This window comes from Vulpes lagopus, chromosome 22 (assembly GCF_018345385.1).
Source record: "Vulpes lagopus strain Blue_001 chromosome 22, ASM1834538v1, whole genome shotgun sequence".
Lineage (NCBI taxonomy): Eukaryota > Metazoa > Chordata > Mammalia > Carnivora > Canidae > Vulpes > Vulpes lagopus.
Genome location: NC_054845.1, coordinates 22,866,202 through 22,893,399, shown reverse-complemented (window position 1 = coordinate 22,893,399; position 27,198 = coordinate 22,866,202).

Here is a 27,198-nt window from a genome sequence, read left to right as displayed (position 1 = left end):
GAATAGTGAGTCAGGCAGTCATAGGGCTGAGCTAAAAACCCCAGAGCTGGGAGACAAGCTGGTCTCTAAGATCGGATTATAGCATTTTATTTTCTGTCTAGGAAGTTCCTTGTTCAGTGAGTCAAAGCGTTGTTTTACAGGCAAACTTCACGTGCTAGTACGTCCAGGCCCCAATCTGTATTATGCAAAGGCCGTAAAACCTGGCTACTACCTATGAATGACCATTTATTTGCATTCATTTATCCATTATCACTTTAGCACATTGATACAGCTGGGCTATTTTAAAATCTGAGGTAGTGGGATGCCCATTTAGGGGGAGAACGTACATGATATCCAACAGTGTGGAGCATCTACCACATGCCAAGCACTAGAGGATATACAAAGGGCCCTGGGATTTTCCCACGTTGCAATGCAAGGTATTCCAGGATCCTCATGGTTCCTGTACATGGTAGGGCCCAGAATCTAAGTGCCTCTGCTGTAAAAGGTGGATTCACCATTTTTTTACACTCTCCATTTCTAGGCAATTACTAAGGAATCAAGGGTCCTCCTCACTTGCTCAGCAGTACTAAGAAGTGGACAAAGTCTAGGATGATACCATGTGCATTAGCCTCTCAAGCACTGAAGGTAGGATGTGTTTCCTGGGGAGGGACAAGTGGTTGGATATGAAAAGCTCCCCTAGGTTTATTTAGCAGGATTCTTGCAAGTATAGAAACAAAATATTCAGGGGGCCCCCAGGTGGCTTAGTCAGTTAAGTGTCTGCCTTTGGCTCAAGTAATGATCTCAGGGTCCTAGGATCAAACCTTGCCTCAGGCTCTCTGCTCAGTGGGGAGTCGGCTTCTCTCCCTCCCTCTGCCCTTCCTCCCCACTTGTGCTCTCTTTCTCAAATAAATAAATAAAACCTAAAAAAAAAAAAAGAAAAAAGAAAGAAAAGAAAGAAGTAAACATTAGGATACCTAGAACTAACCAGATTTACAGAAAGATTTTCATGATTAATCTAGCATACAAGTAGTGGAAAAATAAAGGACTGGTTTAGTAGCCTTCAGGGTAAGATCCATTCCAAGAGACCAGAATATTTGCATCTTCTGTCCCTGGTGTGCCCCCTCCCTTCTCCCGACGCCTGCTATTATCTTCTCCACATCAGGTTCCTTGGTAATGGAACTATCTTGAGTAAGATACCATCCTGACCATGAGGAGGCCTCATGAAATACTTCTGCTTCTCAGCTGAGAATACTTTTCTAGTGGTAAGCATAGCTCAGTGTCCCTGGTACAAGACCTGTCTCTTTCAGCTAGACACACATTGCTAAGTTTGCTTCTCAGCACCTGTGTTTTGTGTCTTGGCATTGCTCCTCAGGTGACACATTCTTTTAAAGAAGTGTTAGCTATAGTGGTGTCTACTCATGGTGCATAATGATTTAATTAGTTTAATGTCAAGAGGATCCAGCGATTCAGAGGGCTGGTGGGAAAAGAAAGGAAAAGAGGTGTGGACTTCTGGTGAAGTGCCAATTGTTAGAAATAGGAAGATGAGAAAGATTTTGCTGTTATCTTAAGAAGCAGAAGAAACTGGGATCCTTTTCTAAGGTAATGTCCCAGAATTAACAAGATCTCAGTAGGGAGAATGATGGCTCTGTATTGGACCAGAAGATGCCAGAAGGACAGTGGTAAAGAGCATGTCCGCTATTCTGCTTCTGGAAGCAGTAGGGTCTGAGCAACAGTAAGGAGCTGCACTCAGCAGTGGCCGTGTGAAAGAGCATCAGGATGACAATGACTATATGTGGAAGATGGGATCAAAAGGGGCCCTTTCTTAGTTTTCTTGGACTACGTAATTCTTGAGGCTTTTGACATGTAGGTATAGTTGAGGGAGTACGGGCAGAAAGAGATAAGGAAAGGTTGTATGAAAAAGCCAAGTCAGATTCCCCACCGACCCTGTCACATGTGAGTGAGCCATTTGCAAATTTACTGTGAAAGTGAGGAAATGTGATATTTCTTGCAGGCTAGTGTCAAGGAGAAAGCTCTTCTGAGAATCCTCACCATTCATACCCCAGACACACTTGGATTGAACCAAGGGCTTTCTGGACAGCTGTGCCTATATACTGCAGCTCCTTTGGTTCTTTAGGTCACATTCTTCTCCTACCTGCTCCCCTCCCATATGAGGGGCATCAGGTCCCTACACACCCCTATAGCTTTAAGGAGAAAAAAGCAACCCATTTGGTATGGTTCATGGAGCACCCACTGGTTTTTCTCTAAGGCAGTAGTTCTCAACTCTGGCCACCCAGAGATTTCCATAAGACCCACCTGGGAAGATCTGCAAAAAATGCCCATGCCTGGGTCCAAACCCCAACCAGAATCTCTAGGTTGGAACTCAAGCATGAGAATTTTTTGAAACGTTCTCTACATAATTTTCATACACAGCCAGTGAGATCCACCGGTCTGGGGCTCCAAGACCTACTGTACTATAGTAACGTAATTTGGAATCGGAGGCTCCGCTAGAATAGACAAAAGTGTCACTAAGTTGAAAACCAGACTTTTTTTTTTGAGAGCCTTGAAATTAGTATTCGAAGAGCAAGGAGACGAGTGGACACAGGCACTGGACTCTTCAGAAGAAAGGCCAGCCAATGAGTGAGGGGAGTGAGTGTAGCTTTGTCTGACAAGGGAAATGCTGGAAGCATGGGTTCCTTTGGAATATGCTTACTGCTTGAGATCATGTCTGAAGGTTGAGACTGATATGAATTATTTAGACCTTTAGGGAGAGTCTTTGCAATGGAATCAATTTTCCTTATTCTTTCCCCGCATAGTCACAGTGAAATGGTCAAGCCTCTGGAGTAAAACTGACTTTACAAACAGCGGCAAGGAGAGAGTTCTGATGCTTGCTACTGTGTTGCTGATAAAACTAAAATTGATTGAGCTGCCCCTTGGGAGGTCTCAAGAAAACCTAAATCTTGTTGTTATGAAGCGTTATAATAATTTCCTTTGTATGTCATATTCATGAGATGTGTGATATGCATTTAATGAGAGCTCAGATAAGGGGGTAGAAGCTTTTCAGAGTGCTGCAGAATAAAGATTCAGAGGCTACATCACAAGGTCACATTTCCTTTTTTCCTGAGAGATCTTGACCTCCTTGCCACAAAAGAGCATCAGGCTCAAGCTTTCTCGATATGACGGGGGTGACCATATGTCCTGGTTTGCCCCAACTGGTTCCAGTTTACACCTGTTGTCTTAACCTGATTATCGATAGCCTATCTTTTCCCTTTCAAAAGTGCTCTCGTGGAGATGATAAATCACATGCTCACTGCTGTCCTGATATAGTCTGTTCCTGGTCTGAGAACCCGCATCTGGTGCCCTTGCTTCCAAGAACTAGCTCTGTGCTCATAGCAAGTTGTTTTTGTCTTAGGGGCTCAGTTTCCTCCCCAGTCAAGAAAAGGAGGATGTAAATCAGGGACCTCGGGATTGGCCTCTAGGTAAATACACATTATATGCAAGTTTTTCAATCAGTTTTGTTCTGTGTCTGCACATATGTCTTTGTATGTTCATTTTTCTGGGGAGAGTTCCAGTAGCAGACATCCTATTTTCGAAGGAAGTTTCATGACCCCCAAATGGTAAAAACGACACTGGATGAACTCTGTAGTCCTATTAACTCCAGATTCTTCGCTTCTGTGGGTATGATGCTTTTAAAGAAGAACTGTGGAGCCAGTTAAATATTGTCTGAGAATATTTCCACAGTGAGAATTGTATCATAATTGATTTTCCCTGTACTGAAAAACAAATAAATGGAATTTTATTTTTAGAGACAGGCAGCCCACACATTGCAATGATAAAAGGACTCTCTGACAAGACAGACAGGAACCCTGCAGTTGGGAATACAGGGCCTCGTCCTTTGGGAAGAGCACGGGAAGGGAAAGAGAAACCCATGGGAAGGCAGGGGTCCTTGAGAAGTAGGGATGGTTCAAAGACATGAGAAAGGTCTTCACCGTGTTGTCTAAGACTGACAGAAAAGAGATTGGGAGATAAGTCATTAAGGAAGTAAGAGGAAGGACAGTGAGCTGGGAGTCTGGGATCCGTTTTCAGATTTGCCAGTGAACCGCCCGTGACCCTGGCCACATCAGTTCCTTCAGCTGCAAAACCAGAAGGGAACTGCATGATCTTGAACGGCCACGACACGCTTCCCTACACATGCTCATCTCAGCCCTCTCCCCCGTCAGTGACCCTGAAGAAATCTTCCTGTGTCTATTTTCTAAGAATCAATGCACTTGCCAAAGGCCTTGCTATACTGTATTTTTTTCATAAAGCATGTCTCATTGAGAACATTTACTATTTGACACCTATTTATCGTAGAAAGGAAATTTGCTCTGAAACTACAGCCAGAGTTTTCCTAGAACGTCTTATTTGAAAAAGATGGCCTAGAGGTTGCTTTTCTGGCTCAGAGTGGCCACTGAACCGGTTACGGAATTGGCTCCAAGCAGATCAAAAAGTGGCTTGGGCAGAATCGTTCCTAGGATTGTGCTGGAGCCCCAGAAGCCCCTGAAGTCTCACTGTGCTGGAAATGGGAAATATTGGGTGCTAACCTATTTCCTTAATCCTTTTTGTGAAGTAACTCATGGTGATGGTGAAAGTGAGCTATTTAGCTTGTACGTCTTGCTGTCCAGTCCTCGGTCAGAACTTCAGATATAATATTTATATTCGAGGACAACCCAAATCACAAAAGTAGTGACTTGTCAGGCGGCATTGCAGAGTAGACCAGAACAGTGGTCTCCAGACTGAAGTTTGAGCATCTCAGAGGGCGTGTAACATGATCCACTGGGTCACCGAAAAAACATTAAATTCTACTTAAACTTCTGTTGGGTGTGCTGAAAGATATTTTACTGAGGGGGTGTGCTATCAAAAATATTTAGGGGATCTCTGGGCTAGGCCCTCATCTATTCTACACCAAGCATTTGTCTTGGTACATAGATAGAATGTGCTTCATGAGGTGTGATACGATTTCAACGCTCTGGGAGCTGTGGGCTCTGGACAATATGCACTAGGCCATCGTGACAAAGGATGACATGGTTGTGTTTGATATCATGTGGCAACAGACAGATGGTATCAAGAAAAGTGCTTACGCAAAATGGATGACTGATAGTGGATTTGATACAGCGTGTTTTGAAAGCCACTTTTGGGGGGAGAGTCCCACAATCCACACACCCAGAGGTTCCGGCAGGTTCATCACCATCAGCGCCCCTCGCCCCCACCAATAGGACGTATGGTCTTCCTTTTCTGTTATTTCTCGTATCAAGTGGTAAGGAAACACACTCTCTAGTTCACTCTGGCTCTAGCCTCGCTGATGGTAGTGTCATTCAAAAGAGAAGAGTGAGGAAGAAAAATGGACAAACCCCTTGCAGGAAGAAACTGGGTTCAAGGAAATGATTGCGTACAATTGTACGTAACAGTATTATGTATAACAATTGTATACATGAATTATATATTTATATATAATTATACAAATTAGAATTAACTCCGAATTCTCCATCTAGGTTAGTGGTTCTGTCTTTGCTTTTCATTAGAATCACGTGGGAGATTTAAAAGACTCCTAAATCTTAGGACCTATCCTATCCCCCTGCCCCAGATTCTGTTTTGTTCTAGGTGTAACCTGGTATCAGCAGTTCTCAAAATTCCCTTCGATGATTCTGATATACATGTGCGATTGAGGACCACTGGTCTAGGCTTTTAAAAACTCAACCACCCATGTCCTGCTGATCTGAAGATCAGCAAGGAATGTTCTGTGGTCTGTTCATTTCTGTGGGAAACATTAAATATTCCAGCTCTCTTTTTCTCTGACTCTCAAGAGAAACCATATTTTTCCAACCAGTTGAATATTCCATACCCTTGAGAACTGATGGGGCTGGCCCTTACATGACTTGAAAGCTACGTGTGAGAAATCCAGCAACTTGGCATTTGAAAGAAGAAATGTTGGTCATCCAATCAGAAATGATTTTCCCTCATCCTGACCCCATGGAGAGATACCTTCTGATTTAAAATCCCTCCTTTCCCCCTCCTTCATACTTGAGTGTGGGCATTAACTTCTTCCTTGCCATTCTGGTAGTGCAACTCGACAAAGAGAAATACTGATGAATTGTGTGATGCTGGAGGAAATCTAGGAAGGGAAAAAGAATCAGCTACCTCAATTCATCTGTCATTTTTCAGAGCAAATACATGTCTGGATTTTTCTTTTAAATTATTGGTTGCTTTGGGGATGATGAGGATGAGAAATCTGGGGTAGCTCAGCCATTCTCCTCAAATTGGAGTCTGCAGACAGAACTCATCCATCATTTGGTGCTTTTCCTTTGTGGAATAAACATTTTCCTGTTGAATCCCCTCTGATGATTCATAGAGCCACAGGAAATTTGGAGAACAGAAATGATTTCTACGTAAAACAGTAACATAAACTTTCTGGAGGATTTCTCTTTTTGGTTTATTTCCAGGCACTTTGAAATATAACAGGGCAGGGAGTTAAAATATAGTAATTGGTATTAAAAACAAGTGGACAAATATGGAAATCTGATTACTCTTTGACCCCGTCCACCCCTATACATGACCTATGTATCCATGAGGAACAGACGAGAAAGGAGAGCTTGTGCCATATGATTTAGTAAAGGGAATTTAATATGGAGAATTAATTTTTTAAAAAAAGGTATTACAGCAATGAAAAAGCCACTGGGGGATGGAGAGGTGACACAGGGGTTAGTGGCAGCAGCAAGCCTCTACCAGGAGGGATCTAATATGAGAAATGGTAGGTTTTCTCAAAACCCCACACAAGTATGCCTGGGTCTTGGATAAACTGAAAGCTGAACGTGAATGTGGTATCACCATTGATATCTCCCTGCAGAAATTCGAGACCAGCAAGTATTATGTGACCATCATTGATGCCCCAGGACACAGATACTTTATCAAAAACACGATTACAGGCACATCTCAGGCTGACTGTGCTGTCCTGATTGTTGCTGCTGGTGTTGGTGAATTTGAAGCAGGTATCTCCAAGAATGGGCAGACCCGTGAGCATGCCCTTCTGCTTACACACTGGGTGTAAAACAACTAATTGTTGGGGTTAACAAAATGGATTCCACTGAACCACCCTACAGCCAGAAGAGATACGAGGAAATCATCAAGGAAGTCAGCACCTACATTAAGAAAATTGGCTACAACCGTGACACAGTGGCATTTGTGCCAATTTCTGGTTGGAATGGTGACAACATGCTGGAGCCAAGTGCTAACACGCCTTGGTTCAAGGGATGGAAAGTCACCTGTAAAGATGGGAATGCCAGTGGAACCACACTGCTTGAAGCTCTGGATTTCATCCTGCCACCAACTCGTCCATCTGATAAGCCCTTGTGTCTGCCTCTCCAGGACGTCTACAAAATTGGTGGTACTGGTCCTGTCCCAGTGGGTCGAGTGGAGACTGGTGTTCTTAAGCCTAGCATGGTGGTCACCTTTGCTCCAATGTTACAACTGAAGTAAAGTCTGTTGAAGTGCACCATGAAGCTTTGAGTGAGGCTCTTCCTGGGGACAATGTGGGCTTCAATGTCAAGAACGTATCTGTCAAAGACGTTCGTCGTGGCAACGTGGCTGGTGACAGCAAAAATGACCCACCCATGGAACCAGCTGGCTTCATGGCTCAGGTGATTATCCTGAACCATCCAGGCCAAATCAGTGCTAGGTATGCACCTGTGCTGGATTGTCACACAGCTCACAGTGCTTGCAAGTTTGCTGAGCTGAAGGAGAAGATAGATCGCCGTTCTGGAAAAAAACTGGAAGATGGTCCCAAGTTCTTGAAATCTGGGGATGCTGTCATTGTTTTTTTTTTGTTTTGTTTTGTTTTTGTTTTGTTTTTGTTTTTTTTTTTTTGGATGCTGCCATTGTTGATATGGTTCCTGGCAAGCCTATTGTCTCTGACTATCCTCCTCTGGGCTGATCTGCTGTTTGTGACATGAGACAGACGGTTGCTGTGGGTGTCATCAAAGCAGTGGACAAGAAGGCCGCTGGAGCTGGCAAAGTCACCAAGTCTGCCCAGAAAGCTCAGAAGGCTAAATGAGTATTACCCCAATACCTGCCACCCCAGTCTTAATCAGTGGTGGAAGAACGGTCTCAGAACTGTTTGTGTCTATTGGCCATTTAAGTTTAATAGTAAAAAACTGGTTAATGATAACAATGCATCGTAAAACCTTCAGAAGGAAAGGAGAATATTTTGTGGACCATTTGGGTGTGTGTGTGTGTGTGTGTGTGTGTGTGTGTGGCAGTTTTAAGTTATTAGTTTTTAAAATCAGTACTTTTTAATGGAAACAACTTGACCAAAAATCTGTCACAGGATTTTGAGACCCATTAAAACAAAAGTTTAATGACAAAAAAAAAAAAAACCCACACAGTGATTCACAAACCCCACAAAATGATTCTGCTGAGCATGTGGGGTTGACAGCCACTCATCCAGACCTTTAAAAACTCAACCTCCTGCTGGTCTGAAGATAGGCAAGGAATGCTCTGTGGTCTGCTAATTTCTGTGGTAAACATCAAGTATTCTAGTTCTCTTCCTCTTTGAGAAGAAGGGAAGGTAATATTAGCAGAGGCAGAAAACCAGGACTGCTGGTTACCGAGAGTAATCATGATGGAAGTGGCCAGCAGGGGCTGGGGTCATGGACAGAGGGCTTTTTTTTTTTTTTTTTTTTTCTAGGAAAAGGAGAGAACAAATATGCTTCCTCTCTCCTGCCTCCCAATATGACTCTAGTGCCAGGCACTGGCTGAATGTAACAGGAAGCCGGTTGTTTCTAACTGCAATGCAATTTTAACACGGCACAAATTATCACCTTAAATTCATCTTGTTAATTTGAACTGTATTGGTTTGGTGGTTTTATCTCTAATTTGTAAATTTGTTTTGGTGTTATAGTTGGTTAGCATAATGAATTTATATCTCGTTTTACATTTGTATATGTGTTTAAATAACATTCTAATAAAAGTCATTTGTCAACATTAGGGGCTTGGGGGAGTATTTTTCCTCCAGGGAGAGGGCATACATTACTCACATTTGACAATAATGGTACGAAATTCTGATAGACGGAATCACCCAGGGTTTAACTGGGGGGGTTGGGACCTGAGGGTTGCCAAAGATTCAAGTCACAGGGAGTAGGGACTTCTCAATTTTGTTTAGGACAATTCTTTTAAATATACACTTTAAAAAGGGAGGACTATTTACCAAAACTCTAACTCATAGGAAGATTTTGCTTTTATATCAGAAGTATTTAGTAGAGTATTTTTAAGAGGGGTCAGTATAAATAAATGTGGTTAACCACATGGTCCGCCCTTAGGGTTGATTCTGTATGTGGGTGATTTTTGCAATATGTTCTCTTTTCAAATGATGGTCTTTGCAGCCTTTTAGGCTCATCAGCAGGAATTATTTTTGGCAGATCTGAAGGTGACCTCAGAGTCCAGGCTGGGAGCAGCTGGCCTTGAGCCCCTAGTGATGATGAGACATAGAGACTGGGGACAGTGAGGTGCCAGGTTTGGGTGATGCCTTGTGTTCACTGATAGATGCATTTTGTCTAGGTTCTTTCTAATCCATACAGAAAATAAAACTGAAACCAACCATGTAAGTCCTCACCAATTTCTTCATTGATTGAGGTCTAAATGGCATTTGTGTGAAACAGAATAAATAGTTTTATTTTTAAATTAAGAATAAGTAGGGGGCACCTGGTGGCTCAGTCAGTTAAGTGTCTGCCTTTGGACCAGGTCATGATCTCAGGGTCTTAGGGTCGAGCCCTGCATCATGTTCCCTGCCCAGTGGGGAGTCTGCTTCTCTCTGTCCCTCTACCTGTTTGTACTCTCTCTTTCTCTCAAATAAGTAAAATATTTTTAAAAATAAGTTAAGAATAAGCATGAAATATTTCAAGTATGTATAAAATTAATAGACATTCATGTATCTAGCATTCAGTTTTAAAAATTGCGATTTTTTTTGTAATATTTGTTTCAGATCTCTCCCTCCTTTTCTAAGTATATGTATAACAGGTATAACCAAAACTCTAATGTTCATAATAATCATTTCTTTACATTTTAATTTTACATTAGAGTTCTTTGACCCATGAATTAGTTTGGAAATTTCAAATTTCCCCATGCCTGGGATTTTTTGACCTATCTTTTGGTTGCATTGTGGTCAGAGATCGTAGTCCATGAGATATCAGTTCTTTGACATTTCTTGAGATTTGCTTAAATTTGCCTAAAAAACAAATTTTTACATTTATCCATTCTTGAGAATATTTATAATCTAATTGCTAGGGTAGGGTTCTATATATTTCCATTAGCTTAATCATATACATTGTGTTAATCAATTTGTCTATATACTATTAATTCTTGGTCCTTTGATCTATTCATTTCTGAGAAAGAGGCATTCAAATATTTTACCATAGTCATGTATGCATCAATTTCTCTTTGATTTTAATTTTGTTCTGTATATGTTAGAGCTAAAATATTGGATAAAACAGCCAAAGGATTATGTTGTTTTCCTGGAGATTATTCTTTTTATTATTAGGTAACGTACTTTATTCCTCCAAATACTTAAATTCTGCTTTGTCTACGATGTATATCACTATGCTAGGTCTCTCTTGTTTACAGTTTGCTTGGTATATATTATTCCAACCCTTTATTTCCTACCTTTCACTATTGTTACGTTCTCGTGTGTTTCCTGAAAGAAGCATTCCCCCTGGGTTATTATCTTTTCTGCTTATTTTTTGCCCAATCATAGAAGCTCTGAAAAAATCCTACAGAAAAGCACTTGGGATTATTACACATTTGATTTAAAATGTGAAGAGGACAGGGGCGCCTGGATGGCTCAGTTGATTAAGCATCTGCCTTCCACTCAGGTCATGCTCCCAGGGTCCTGGAATTGAGCCCTGTGTTGGGCTCCTGCTCAGCGAGGAGTCTGCTTGTCTCTCTCCCTCTGTTTCTACTCCCACTCGTGCTCTCTCTCTCTCTGTCTCATATAAATAATCTTTAAAAAAAATTAAAAAAAAATAAAATAAATTAAAATAAAATAAATTAAAAAAAGGCGAAGGGAATAGGTAAAGGAGATGAAGAGGTACAAGCTTCTAGTTTAAAATAAGTAAGTCATAAGGCTATGGGCAGAGCATAGAGAATATAGTCAATGATACTGTATTAACTACGTATGGTGACAGATGGTAGCTAGATGGTGACCATGGTGATCATTTCATAATATATATAATGTCAAACCACTATGTTGTATACCTAAAATTAATATGATATATGTCAACAATATTTCAATTTTTAAAAATGGATTTTGTTTTTTATTTTGCTTCTTTCTTTGATTGAATCGATCAAATTTTATTTTTACTTTTCTCTTACACTGATTTAGAAGTTTTATGTTCTTTTGCATTTTACTTTTTTCTATCTTAGTGGGTCCCAGTATGTTCTTGACACACACACACACTGAGTTACACAGTTTAAACTTAATCCTCCTGACAAAAAACAAAACAAAAAAACAAAAACAAAAAAACAAACAAAAAAAAAACCTTAGTATATTTTGACTAATTGTAAACAATCATATTTTCACATCCGGTATTCTAGCTCTATCTTATTTTTAAACTCTTCAAGTGAAATCTTATGATTTTCTCTATTCAATATTTATCTACCAATTCATTTGCTTGTTCCTTTTCTCTTGGGCATTCATTTCCTTTTATTCTGTGAAGGCTTATGTATGGCATTTTTCAGTAGTCAGGACATTTATTTTACCCTTGACTAGTGAATAATAGTCTAACTTGGTAAAATATTAAGCTGAAAGATGTTTTCCCTTAGCAATTTGAAGATAATTCATTTTCTTCTGTCCTCTGTTGTTGCTGTTGAGAAGTCTGCTGTTAGTCCAATTGTTCTTTGTGGTAAAATGGTTTTTTACAATTTTAAATGATTTTGAGATTTTCCTCTCTTGTGTTTTTCTCCAATGCATCTAAGTGTAGATTTATTTGTATTTCCCCCTTCCGATCTCTTTGTGCAATTTCTTCACTATCATTTTTCAATTCCAGACATTACCTCTTTGAATCTTCTTCATTTTCTCTATGAACTTTTCTCAAAATCCTATTAAATGGATGTATTTTAGACCTTTCAGTCTTCCTTCCATATTTCTTATTTTTCATTTTTTATATTTTTATGTTCAAAAAGTCTAGCTATGCTACAAAGTAATGTATCCTCAGATTTTTCTTCCAGTTAGCTAATTTTCTCTTCATCAGCATTCAATCTGTGATTCAGCTAATCCATTAAATACTTAGATTTTTATCTTTTATTTCCAGGTTTCTACTTGATTCATTTTTAAATTGTGCATGTTCTTCTGTCCTAGTGTCTTATTCTTTCATCATGGATTTTATTCCTTTTTTAATTGCTATCACCATTGATGCTGCTTATTTTATACTATTTTCCAGGTAGTATGAAGTTATTTGAAAATGATATTTGCGGGATCCCTGGGTGGCGCAGCGGTTTGGCACCTGCCTTTGGCCCAGGGCATGATCCTGGAGACCCAGGATCAAATCCCACGTCGGGCTCCCGGTGCATGGAGCCTGCTTCTCCCTCTGCCTGTGTCTCTGCCTCTCTGTGTAACTATCATAAATAAATAAAAATTAAAAAAAAAAAAAAAAAAAAGAAAATGATATTTGCTTTTCCATAGGACTTTTTTTTTGACAAAACTTTTGGCCCTCATTCACTTTATATCTTTACTTCATATATAATATAATTTCTTTAACTAAAAACTACAAGTTTTAATTGGTGTTATCTATTTCCAACACTTAAGTTACTAACATCATATATAATTTTTTTTATTGTAATCTTATTTTTAGCAGATTTTCTTTTCCCTCTGTGGAATTTCCAGTGGAGTTCTCTTCCAGAGAAGGTTTTGCATCCCTCAAGGAACCTTGGGCAACCAGCCCAGGAGCAGTATCTACTGCAGTCCCAAACTGGGGAATCTCATACCTGAAGGAACATATAAAGTCAGTCTCCAATCATAGGTATGGCATGGGCTTGGAACTTCAGTTTCTCATGGGAAAATATTCTTTTCTCACCCCAAAGCCTAGGCTTTCTTACCCTAGAGCCTAGAGCAGCCATTGATGCTTCCCTGGGTGAACTTTGTCCAATTTTTTACATGGAGCTTGCAACCCTTTAGAGTTTCAGCTGAATGTGAGGTCTCAGCTGCCACTGCTCTTTTTGCACAGCTCTGACACCTCCTACCTTGTCCTTGTGTAGATGTATCAGGGCTCATTTCTCAATTTGAGGTAGGCCCCTCTGCACCTCCCTCCTAGGGCTACTGTAATATAGGTTCTTACCCTTTTGGCTTCTCTTTATTTCTATACTCCTGCATTTCTTCTATTTCTTTATTTTTAACAAACTCAGCTGGGCATTTAAAGAAGAATTGTCATTTTAAAAATTCTTTTTTATCCAGCATTTCTAGATATTTGTAGTTGAAGTCATTCTACTTTACCTCAGCAGCCCATGTTATGAATAGAACTCATTTATTTTCTATGGAAAAACACTACTACACTGTATATTCTTATGAAGGCTCTTAATGAAAAAGCTTACATAAATTTATATAGAAAATTGACATATATTTACATGGTGCTTGAAACTACTAGTAACTTTTATAGAAAATACCTCTTCATGGATGTCTGGCACCAAAAACCAAAAGTTTTTTTTTTTTTTTAGCCCTTTCCTTTTTAAGCTTTTAAAAGCTTATTTTAAAAAGTATTCTGTGTTCTGTAGACATAGTTAAATGATCTGACTAGTACAATGTCACTGTTTTCCTAATACAAGAACAAAAAAAACCAGATGAAATAAATTTCTGATTTACATGTTTGTGTTTTGTGGTCATACACTATTCATGTTATGTGTGGAGAGATAAGTTGCTTAGCATGTAAAATGCATCACACAGAAACAATGACTGTGTATCTAAAAGATTCCTCAATAAAGCAGATTCTAAAAGTTGCTACTGACCTGTTGATAACAAAAAGGGTCATGGAAAGGTAAAGGAGGACAAAGAGAATTCTCAGCTCAATGAGAGTTCTGTATTAAATTGATATGGTGAGTCAGAACTAATCACATAGTATCCTTGGGGTTGGAGTGGATATTCCTTATCCTCTGGCCACTTAGCCTCTATTGCAACCTCTTTGGTTGTGCCAATTTCCTTTGAGGAAACCATTCTCCATGAATTTGTATAGCTTCTATGGGACTGTAATTTAAGGTGCCTGAGTTCCTTTAGGCAACTGTCCCAAATTGGTGCAAATAGACTTTCTATCCTGGGGTTTTTGAAGCTTAAACTTAATGAAAAAGATCTGAAGAATAATCAGCAGTGGCATTTTCTGTCAATTCCCGCTATCTAGATTCTAGGAGCTGTGCTCCTTTTCTTTGAAGAGGGCACTTTCTTGAGCTCTGTTTCCAGCTTTTCTTTCATTTGGTGACCTGTGCAATATCCTTACAAGAATTTCCTTTTCAGCGTGAGCTAGCCAGAATCTGTATCTGTTGCTGGCCACCACACCACCCTGGAGTGCTTTGTTCTATACATAAAATGCATTCCTGTACGAAAATAGCTTTTGGTAAAGTTAACTTCATTTTAAAACCCACAATTTAAGTGAAACCAATCGTGAAATTAATGTAAAACAATTGCCTCTTATTATGTTAATTTTGGAAATCATCTATTTTACACCTTGAGGTTTCTTCAAGTGAGTTTCACCTAGAATTGCACTTTCAACAAATGTAGTTGATTGTGCCTTGGCAGGTATGAGTTGACTTGGGGTTTATCTGAGTCTATAAAATAAGTTTACAGTGTACACATGAGGCTCCACTGTATTTATAAAGCAGAGTTGTTTTAATTGTTAAAGTTGTTCAAACAAGGCTGGATGGGTACTGTGTGCAGAGTAGTTAAGAACCTCTGTGGTCACACATTTCCTGAGCAGAAAGAGTAGATTTTGTTCAAGTTCTCTTTTTTTTTTCTGAATTTTTATAATTAAGAAAGAGTTTTTAGTGTTTTATCATTTTGAAATTGCTGTGTGTAATAGGAACTAATGAATCATTTTGTCATTATGAAAACCAAAGTAAAATTAGAATGTTGTTTTGCAAAAGGACACTGGCAGTTGTTCTGTTCAGAGTTGTGTAAGTGGTTCTATGTGTGGCTGTTCCATGAACCTTTAAATATCTATACACCCTGATTTCAGACCCCTGTGGCTTGGATCAGGGTGTTCTTCCTGTCTGGAGTGCCCCCTTCTCTGTTCCTTTGCCTACTAAAGTCCTATTCATATCTTAAGGCCAACCCAAACATTACCTTCCTCTGGAACCTTCCTCAATTCCACCCGACAGAATTAGTCACTGTCATTTGGGCTCCCTAATTCTTTCTTCATCCCGTTGGAGAGCCAATCTCCTCAACTAATAGACTGAATAGGATAAAAAGTGGTGAGGTACTGGCTGGAAGCTCTATGTAAGAATAAATGCTCAATATCTGCAATCTAATTTATCTCCTTAGAAACTGAATACTCTGCTTCCTCATTTACATAGGAAATCCCTTTAATACGTTTCTCAGAACATCTAATATATGCATATTGCCAAGAAACCACAATTACCTGCAGAAGGATATTGATAAGGCACATTGTAGAAACAACCATATCCCTGTCCCCTTATTCTTTATTTGTTTCAATTTGAATGTTACCAAATGATTCACACTTTGAATACTCTAATTTGGAGGAGCTCTAACAATCCTTTTTGGGGATGAATCCCTTTTGCACTGGGTAAAAGAACTTTAATCAGTTGTATGGGGGCTTGTGTAAAGATGTGTTTTAGTTGTGTTGTTGTTTTTTTTTTTTTCTAACTTTAAAACAAATCTGTTCCAATTTGGAATTATTATGTCCGTCCTCATCTTTTGGTGAATGGAGGTCTGAATAGTGGTCTTCACAGATCTCTATGGCTCATGTGGTACAGTCTAGGGGCTCCACGTGGCCTGAATGTCCTTCAGCACCACTCTAGCCACAGTTTGAGTTGGACTTCATGTTTCATGCACACACTATCTTTCCCAGTCCATAGTGCTATTTATTACTTCCTGTGCTCAGATTATTCTACCCCAAGTTTTTTTTGCTTGTCTAAGGCCTACTCATTCTTTTTTATTTATTTATTTATTTTTTATTCATGAGAGAGAGAGAAAGAGTGAGAGCGAGGCAGAGACACAGGCAGAGGGAGAAGCAGGCTCCATGCAGGGAGCCCGATGTGGGACTCCATCCTGGGACTCCAGGATTACACCCTGAGCCAAAGGCAGATGCCTAACTGGTGAGCCACCCAGGTGTCCCTCTACTCATTCTTTAAAACTGTATTGCTACTTGTGCTCACTTCAGCAGCACATATACTAAAAACTCTACTGCTACTCTACTATCGATTTTCAAAAAAGTATTTTCCGAGGGTCTATAATTTGCCAGGGCTACAAGACAGATAAGAAATGTCTCTATCTGTCTGTCTCTCTCTCTCTCCCCCTCTCCCTCTGTGTCTCTCATGAATAAATAAATAAAATCTTAAAAAAAAGAATGTAAAATCCTAGTAAGGTACACATAGAAACATATAAAAGTAAGTAAGATATTCATCAATTATGACAACAGCCCAGAAAGAAAGAAAGTGCAGTGTGATAGAGGGTGTCTGGGAGAAAGGCTTCGTCAGATAGGTTATTTGGGAAGGCCTTTTGGAAGAGGCAATATTTGAGCTCCAGCCCCAGAAGGGAAGTCTTCATTGAGTCCTAATTAGATACAACTTTCTTTAGTATTCTCAATACTAAATTCTCTACACAGTATATCTAATGTGTATCTTTGGAATCTATCACATTGTGAGTATGTTTATGTATTACAGTGGAGCACTGGTAAATGTTTAACTGAAAGCCCAGATTTGTAGTGTTTGCCAGTTTCCATGGTGTAAATACACTCATCATGGCTGATTGCAAGCTGCTAACTCAATGTCACTGAAGTGAGATTGGAAAGCAACATACAGAATTGGCTCACGGGGGCCATTATAAGCCAATTTGAGCTGGCTCCAGCATACTACTGTGCCCATCTTTCCTTCCAGGCTGTTTGTAATTTAAGGTAAATAATAAATGTTTGCTGAATCAATGAATTCTCTCGTGTGCAGGTACCTACTCAACCTAAACTCATTGTTTTTAGTGTTACTATTATTAACTGTGGACTCTAAAGATGATGTAAATGGGAATAAGAATTACGTAACCTATTGTATGGATGTCTTGAAATTCAGTGATGAAAATGTTGATAAGGCACCAGCACTTTATACAATATTGGTTCTTATCACAAATCAAAAGGTTTGAATTAGTTAGGAAAGAAAGGAAAAAAGATATATATCCCAATTTACAAACATATCACCATAGCTGGTACTATGTTGGAAAAGAAAAATGCATCTAGACAAGCTATGCATTCTATTAAGACAAGACATAGAAGGCTATATTTCAGACATGCTGATGAGCAAATAAATCGGCTTTAACCTAGTCATCATTGTCTCCTAATAAGAGGAAGGGGGCATGATTTTATTCTTAGGGCATACCTTAAATAAATTTGCTTTATGAACAGAGCCTCATACATAAAACATAGGAAAATATGAACTAGTGAGTTTTGATGATTCTTCATTTTGATGTTTATTTCCACTGACTTTTCTTAATTGAAGTATAGTTGGCATACAATATTTTATTAGTTTTAGGTGAATGATATAGTGACTTAACACTCACATACATTACAAAATGATCACCAGGATGTCTAGTTATCATCTCTCACCAAAGTTATTACATTATTGACTATATTCCCTATACTTTATATTCTTTCCATGTAGACTTTGACAATGAAAAATGGTGGAAGAAAAAAAAAGTCTAAAAAATATTATAATATTAAAACCAGAGGGATTTCAAAGTGATTTCCCAGACTCATCTAAACACATCAAAATATTCTTGGGCTATTTGATAGGGCCTAGAACTACGATGTCCCCACATCTCCGATTTAGATGACTTTCATCATGTACTTCCTGTTAGCTGAAATTTTATACTTAGAGAGATTAGGAGTTGAAGATGGTTTCAATCTTGTTGCTCTTCCTTCTGTTGAGAGGTGGACCCTAATTCCTCTTCAGCTGCATTTGGGCCAGACTTAGAGACTTGTTTGACCAAAAGAATGAGGGAGAAGTGACATTCTGGGGTTTCTGAGGCTAGGTCAAAAGACCTTTGCATTTTCCTTGAGTCTCCTGCAACACCCTCTCTGTAAGATCTGAGCTGCCATGCAAAAAATCTGCCTGGGCAACAAAACCTAAAATAAATGAGTGGGATTGTATTATACTAAAAAGCTTTGGCTCAGTGAAGGAAACCATCAACAAAGCACAAAGGCAACCTACTGAGTAGGAAAAGATATTTGTAAATCACATGTCTAATAAGGGGTTGATATCCAAAATATATAAAGAACTTACACAACTTAATTTAAAAAATGATTAAAAATGGGCAGAGGACTTGAAAAGACATTTCTTCAAAGTCATACAGATGGCTTACACACATGAAAAGATGCTCAACATCACTGCTCATCAGGGAAATGCAAATCAAAACCTCAATGAGCTATCATCTCACACCTGTCAGATTAATTGTTATTAAAAAAAAACAGCAAAAAATAACAAGTGTTGGTGAGGATGTAGAGAAAAGAGAACTCTTACACACTGTTGTAGAAATATAAATTCGTGTAGCCACTATGGAAAACAGCATGGAGTTTCCTCAAAAATTTGAAAATAGAACTATCATACAATTCAACAATTCTACTCTATTTATCTGAAGAAAACAAAAAAGAAAGCAATTTGAAAAGATATATACACCCCAGTGTTCATTGTGGCACTATTGACAATAGCCAAGATATGGAAGCCACTGAAGCGTCCATCAATAGATGGATGGATTAAGAAGATGTGATGCATATATACAACGGAATACTACTCAACCATAAAAAGGAATGAACTCTTGCTGTTTGCAACAACATGGATGGACCTAGAAAGTATTATGCTCTCCCCCTCTTGGTCCCTCCTTCCTTCACTCCCTCTCTTCCCCACTCCTCCCTCCCTTCCTTTCTGTGGTAGGCTGAATAAATAGCCCCAAAGGTTTCCAAGTCCAAATGCCTGGTACCTGCGAATATGTTACCTAATAGAGTGAAAGAGATTTTGCAAATGTAATTAAATGAAAGAATTTGAGATGGAGGATTATCCTGGATTATAAAGTGGGCCTAATAAAACCACAGGACTCTTTTAAGAGGTGGCAGGAGAGTCAGAAGATAGAGGTAAGGTAATAAGGGGAGATCAGAAAGGACAAAAGGTGCTATACTTCTGGCTTTGAAGATGGAGAAAGGGACTGTGAGCCACGGAATACGGTCAAGGCAGTGGATTCTCTCCCAGAGTCTCCAAAAGGAATGCAGCCCTGTGGACCCAGTTCTGAAAAAAAAAAAATTGTATTTTAGCCACTAAGATTGGGGCAATAGGAAACTAATACATTTCTTTGCTTTTTCAAGAAATTTTTGCAAGAGATAGTGTACTTTAGTGACTAAGACTATAAACTCTGGAAGCAAAATGTCTGCGTTTGAATTCTAGTTTTATATGCTGTCTTATCTCAGACTGTTCTACTCCACGTCTCTATGCCTCTGGTAAGTCAGGTGTCAATGAAAACCTTCAAGGATTGTGAGATAATACATGTTAAGTACTTAAAGTAGTGCCTGCACTATACACATGTTTATTATTATTATCGTTATCATTATCATCTTCATACAGCTAAATTTAATAATTAAAAAAGAATCTATAATTAGAGACTAACTCTTTTTTTTAACTAGTAGCATCTTAATGAAGATGGATCATAGCTTATTTTCTTTTGAAATTATTTACTTCATTTTTTTCTGTTTATTAAAATAACATGCACTGATTTTAGAAAATTTTGAAAAGATTTTCAAAGTATAAAGAGAAAAGAGAAGGTGTTAATGATCCTATCACTCTCCTAGAATCCACTACTGGTAATTTTTTGACATATTTCTTTCTGGGTTATTCCATATTTGAAGAAGAGGCTGAGACAAGATTGTATATATAGTTTCACATCCTGTTTTTTTTCTTCACTTGTTTATATCATAAGCATTTCCAAAGAAGCACCATAATGTAGCAATAACTGTAATGTCAGACATTCAGCAGCTTAAAATTCTCTTTATCATAAGTAATGATGAAATAAATATTTTGTGCATAAATCTTTTGTGGTAAAACACACATTGTATAAATTTACCATTGTAACCGTTTAAAAATGTGGGATTCAGTCGCATTAAGTATCTTTACACTATTGTACAATATCACCACTATTTAGTTTCAGAACTGTGCATAAATCTTTGCTTGAATTTCAGATTGTTTCCACATAACAGGCTTACAGAAAGTAAAGTATTGCAATAAAGGAAAAAAAAAATATTTTAAAGTACATCCAGGAAGGCTGTACCCATTAGCTTTCCAGTGTACAAGAATGTCGGTCTTATCATATCCTCATTTGTACTGAATATCATTCAAAATGTCTGTGCTAATTTGACAAGTAAAAAATAAGATCTTATTTTATTTGCATTTGATTATCATGAGGCTGAACATTTTTTAATATTTTAATTAACTGTTTCATTTTATCTTATGAAGTGCCTGTGTGTGTGTTTCCATCCATTTAGCTATTAGGGTGTTTGTAATTTCTTTTGTAATAAAGTGAGTCAGATTCAATTCAATTCGATTCAACTTAATTCAACGCATTTGTATTTAGCTTTTATGCTTCTTTGCTGGGTAACATAGAGAATATGGAAGGTACCTCAATCTTAAAACAAGCCCCAGGCCAGTTTTGGTTATGGAAGAAGAAAGTAGATGTTGGAGGAGAAAAAGGTGAAGGGAAAGATGGAGAAGACAAGTTTTCACACTGTGTTCTGCAGAATGCTGGTTGCTCCCTGGGGTTCCAGAGGCTGCCATGGGCCAGGAGGAAGAAAAAGTACAATTCTGGCTCTCTGGCCCATTTTCCTTCTTCAACTCTTACCTGCTTTATATTTTAGTTTCTATGCAGGATTTTATTGTAGGAAAGATCCCTTGGCTAACAAGTGTTGGAAAACAACAAATCTAGATTCACGGTTTTCAAATATTTGTGTGTCAGGTATTATCTGGGAGGCTTGTTAAAAATGCAAATTCCTAAGACCTATCCCGGAAGACTCTGGGTGAAGCCAGGGAATTTGCATTTCAATCTGTTGCGGGTTATCTTCTGGATACACATTTTGGGAAATGCTGCTGTATTCTGTTTCCCAAATTGTAGGATTTACCAGATGATTCTAAGTGGTACCCAAGCTTTTCTTGAGTGGGATTAAATAAAATTGACATGGCATCACATAAAATGGAATTACACAAGATGAGATTTTTTTTTCTTTGCCATTCTCTCTTACTCCTTCCTAATGTATCAAGAGGAAGTCTCAGTTTGGTGCTAATGTGTCTTTAACATCTTTCTAACACATGTTAACCTCTATTTTAACAAAAACAGAATAGACTTAGAGCTCTTAGGCTCAGAGCTTCAAGTGGGTGATAGAATCTAGTCCAATTTTAATGACATTGTTTTTTATTTTAGAGGCTTATTTATATGGTTATCTCCTAATTATGAAAAATTACATTGGAATTTTAATTATGGCATGATGGTAAGATATTGAGAAATGATAATAGCAGTGTTATGGACCAAAACAGGGAAGGTTGACATCAAATTAATCAAATTTATGAATCACCACTTTGGGACATGAGCGTCTGTCCAGAAAGAGCATATATAGATCCAGGGCAGGCGTTGGTGTTGGTTGAGAACAGAAGTACAGAGAGCAAAGGCATTTTGGGAACAGCATTGGTCACTGTGCTCTTGGTGGAGGGAGGGATAAAGGGGGGGAAGATTCTCCTTCAAGATTTGTTCAGGGGGGATCCCTGGGTGGCGCAGCGGTTTGGCGCCTGCCTTTGGCCCAGGGCGCGATCCTGGAGACCCGGGATTGAATCCCACGTCGGGCTCCCAGTGCATGGGGCCTGCTTCTCCCTCTGCCTGTGTCTCTGCTTCTCTCTCTCTCACTGTGTGCCTATCATAAATAAATAAAATTAAAAAAAAAATTAAAAAAAAAAAAAAGATTTGTTCAGGGGTTCACACTGCCAGCCACCTTAAGAGGGGTGGGACGTTTTACGGTGTGTCCCTGCAGATGATTCAGGTTAAAACAGAACAATTCATGTCTATCTTCAGTGACACAGACGTGATACTTTGCAGGGCTCAAGAGTAGTAGGACCTGCCAGCTGGCAACCCAGTTTTTGGCAGAACGTTAAAGATGCTGCATTGAGCAGTTACAGACGATTTCCCTTCGTCTCTTTTCTCATGCTTTGGAATTAAAAAAAAAAAAAAAACATAGCTGACTCACCATGCCCTTTAAGGCCTAAGGAGGACTCTAAGAGGGTTTTGTAATGGGTTCCCTTTTAAAGCATGATAGAGACTGGATTATTATTGGCTAAGGAAGTTTCAGTTACAAAAACAAGCTCATTCAAATGTTATGGATTTGAAAAAGCTGATCCTAAACCAACAACCATGGCATTTTCTGATTGAGTGTTTAGTATTCCCACAGGAGGTGTTATTTACCATGCTAGCAGTTCCCTGCACAGCAATCATTGATCTCTCTAGCTCTGGTCTACCTTATTATCTAATTTACTGAACAGATCTTGGGTTTTAAAATGTCATATCATTTTATTTAGTAAAAACATTGTATATGGAGGACATCTGCCACCACGTCTACAGTGAAACGATTCTATTCTTCTTATTTCTATGTATGTATGTGTAAGAACTATAAGGTAAAATAACTCTTATGGATCTATAATGATTTCATTCCTTATAAGCAGGGCTGAAAATAAAGCAGCAGAGGTATGTATATCTTCACTGCAAACTTGCTCTCAGTGTCTCTTCCTTTGTTGTAGATCAGTCTCTTGGAAGTTGGACATCTCTCGCAGTTCTATATGTCTCATTCTGGGACCCTGGGAGTGTTGGAGACCTTGGGCTCAGCATTGTCTTAAAAGAAAATTATTCACTATGTGAGTTTTCCTAAACTCCATTCTCTCTTTCACCCCTGGAGAATGTTGTGCCCTGAACTAGAACGAAGGCATCTTCTTTGCCTCTCCCCCACTGTCCCCTGCAAGGTGGGTTGGGTGCTGTACCAACTAATAGACCAGTAGTGATGATTCTCCATCCATCCTTATTGGAGTTTGGTGCCCGAGGTCACGTGAGGGCACGCAGCCTCAGTCTTCAGACACCCTCCCTACAGGATTTGGGGTGGTAGAAGAAAGAGAAAAGGCCTTTTGCCCACTCATCAAAAGCAGTTACCATGTAACTTTGAGTCTGTGCACCAACAGTACCCAATGGTCTTTCTAGCGGATGTTAACAAGTTCCCACCATGTTAACACTCATATGGAAAGCCCACATTCATGGCATGGCAGAAACGTAAACATTTCCCCTTTCGCCAAATTTGTGGGTGGAAGAGAAGGCGGCCTTAAACTTCATTGACTTCTTTGGTCTTCCATCTAAGAGGCTTGACTGCTTTCAGGAGTAGGGATCCTGTGACATTTCATAATGGTAAGTGGAAGCCAGAGAGCATATGTGGTAGCATCTATGGGTGTGGTACCAGAAGTGTTACAAAATCCTTCCAGCTGCTGCTTCAGAGAAATCACCCCCCACCTCCCCCTGTGGCTCTCCTATTTCACTCTCTCTCCTACTCTGACTCCGGGTAGATGAACCGAAGCTGACAGATTCATTAGAAATTTTCCACTGAACTTGTCTGGTATGATTTCTCTTCCCTCAAGGATGTGGACACAGCATTGCTCCTCTCCCTATGCTCATTCCTCCGCCTCCCCTACCCCTCCCATTAGGACATAGAAGATTGTTCAGCAGGTGAAGGCCTGCACACGGTTTGATTTTTCATAGGAGAAAGCCTCCTGTCAGAGATAAATACTGCTTCAAGTGTAGGTGGTTGTAAGTCTGGAGTGAAATGTCGGTATGGCATTTCAGCACTTTCAGTAGGAGCCCCCAAGGGCCAAATAAATCATACAACAAGGTTATAAGACACTGAATTTGGTTTGAAATATAATCTGAGCAGATGATTCTGTTTTACCGCACCAGAGGCCAAGTCCGTTCTGAACCAGCCGTAGTCAAGATGAGGGTAGGCTCCTGAAGGAGGACCGTTTGAGAGAACTACTTTGGAAGTTATTAAGAGAAAGAGCCTGTTCCTCAGCCAGTCTTTGGGCTCAGACACCCTCCCTACAGGATTTGGGGTGGTAGAAGAAAGAGAAAAGGCCTTTTACCCACTCATCAGAAGCAGTTATCACGTAACTTTGAGTCTGGTGGAATGTGCACCAACAGATGCGCTGGTGCTAGATGGAATGAGGCGTGGGCCCTGTTCTCGTGATAGCCTCGACCACCCCAAAACAACTGGTCTAGGAGGAATTCAGGTTATGTAAATGGCGGCCGTGTGCCCACCTGGCACACACCAGCAGGGGTGACATCTTTATGGTGCAAGAATGCCTACTGTATACGTGACCGTGATGTGCATAAGGTGATTTCAGTCTTTCTTAGGTGATGCCAGATAACGTGTAATCTTCATTGTCCCTGGAGACCAGGGCACGTTGTGTAAGGGGACCACCTGCTAAGACAGCTACCTTAGGGAAGAGACGCTGGAGCAAAACAAGTGTCGTAGTCCAAAACAAGTGACCATGATCAACTGATTGGGCTTGGACTCAGACCCCAGAATGTGGGCACCCTACCACCCCTTTCCCTTGTCCTCCAGATTTGGTCAGCCTTTTCCTGTGATTGTGCAGCCAGGAAAAAACAAGTCTGTTGACTTACCTCTTGCTTAGTGTTTGGGAAATGGCCGCACTTTAGAACTTGACTCTGTTCTTCTCTTTCGTATTTGCCCTATCTTTCCTCTTGAGCCACTCTGGTGTCGATTCTTCTGAGCTCCTGGTGTCTTAGATTCTCCCTGGAGTTAGGAGCACTAGCAGTCCCCCAAACATGCTCCTTATCCCCTGACAACTGATAACATATTAGGTTCAGAGGAAAACCTTAGGCAACCTTTTAGGGTTCTCATGTGAAACTGCATTCGGTTGGGGAGACCGAATGCAATTTGGAAAAGCCACGTAAACACCAGTTTCAAAGCAAAGGGGTAAAAATGCTTCGCATCATGTTTCTAGGGCTTGTCAGAAATTTCATATGAAAAGCACTTTTTACTTGCTGGCCAGACAAGAACTCCAGCTGATTTCAGCTGCTGTTACTTTGTGTATACAAACAAAACAGAACCCCACAAAAGGGGTGAGGAGGGGGGAGAAAGGAAAAAAATATTTGTCCAAAGAATTTCGTTATCAGTAATGCTATGCATCCTGGCCTACATAACTCACTTGACAATATCAAAAGAGATGGTATCATATACATGTAACAGGGAGCAGAGTGTAATCCTGTTTCATGATTTGGCCAGAAAAAACAAATTACATTCAGTGACCTGAGGCAACCTGACTTCATTAGACCCCTGGTCCTTACACCCATTACAGTTTTGCCCCAGTAAAGATACTATAAAAGAAAGGTTACGGGGGCCTTCAGAGAGGACACCCTATCCTTTTCAATTACGTCTGATTTATGAACTGCTTAAACTATTTCCCAAATTCTGCCTTCAGAGGCTCTAGCCTGTCTGATAAACACTGCACAAAAAATTCTACCAGTTTGCAAAATCTGAGTATTTTGTGTCTGAAGGCCCCTTCTGGACCCTGAGAGGAAGGAACACTGATGTCTCCAAAGAGCTGCTGGTGACAAATGTCTACTGCATTTCCTGATGGCAGGGGACAAAAGGGGGACGTGAGAGAGAAAACACACACACACACACCATGGAATCCTGGCTCCTCAGCTCCTCGAGCCGAATGCTGACCTATCAGAACCTTAGAGCCCCACCCCCTCAGCCCTCCTCCTGCTCACGTTGTGAACTGTTCCCCAGAAATACACCCTTTTTGGTTTAAAACTAGATGAAATTATATAAATTCCCAGGCCCACCATTTATTTTCTCACAGCCAGGGAGGGAGTGGGTGGGAAGATCTGGATTAGCCTTTGCCCCCAAACCCCACAACCTTCTTCTCAAAAGCAAATTCTTTTAAAAATATAGAGAGAGCTTAACTTCAGTCATCTGGCAATGGTGAGCATGATTATCTTTCAAAATAATAAAGATGCCAAACTTTGTAGAAAGAAAAAACTGCTCTCTTTGTTCCAAAGACCCGCCGCCCCCTCAACCCGATGTAGATTAATATCTCTCAAGGCGTACATACAAAGACTTATTTTAGAACTGGTACATCTGCTTGTCTAGACTTATAGGAAGACCTCATAAAACTGTTACTTTCAATAGGCCCGATTCTCTTCCAACGCAACCCTATCTGCCCCAGAACTGAAATGAATCCCAATTTCAAAATGGGTCTGGCAACCATAGGCATGTTCTTTTCCCATTCATCTGATTAGATCTTGATCAACATCGTATTAACAAGGGGTTTAAAGGGTTTTTGTTTGTGTGTCTTGTTTTTAACAAGGGAAGGGTCTTCTGAGTCAGCCCAGAAGATGATTTTCTTAGGTGCTGATGAGAAAGGACTTTGGACATGAGAAGGCTTGACAGTTGGAAGACCATGTTTGCTCTGCTTGGACTTAACACCTTGGTCTTCTAGGGCACTTTGTGGGGCCCTTTGTCCCCTATGCAAGGCATCAGTCGGTATCATTTGCAGTTTTAGGGCATTGGTTCCAAAGAGACATAGCTTATTATTCCACAGAGAGTATGAGAGCATCTGGGAATTATGAGGGTGTTTATGAGTAACATGCTGGGTAGACGCATGAGATCAGCCTTCTTCCCAGTCTTCACCACCACGGAGGAGCTGGGGGTGGGCGGGCAGAGGTGAGGTGGTGTGGTATGGCAGCTGGAACACAAAGTGGGAACAGTTAACTTGGCTGTAGTGAAACTCTATTTGCCATCTACTTGTGAGATTATTCCAGTGTTTGGTATCCAAGGGCACGGAGTCCGGGCCAAATTTGCCTTCCTGTTTATAAGAGGAACATGCTTTGGAGACTTCTTTAAGAAAGACTCGAAA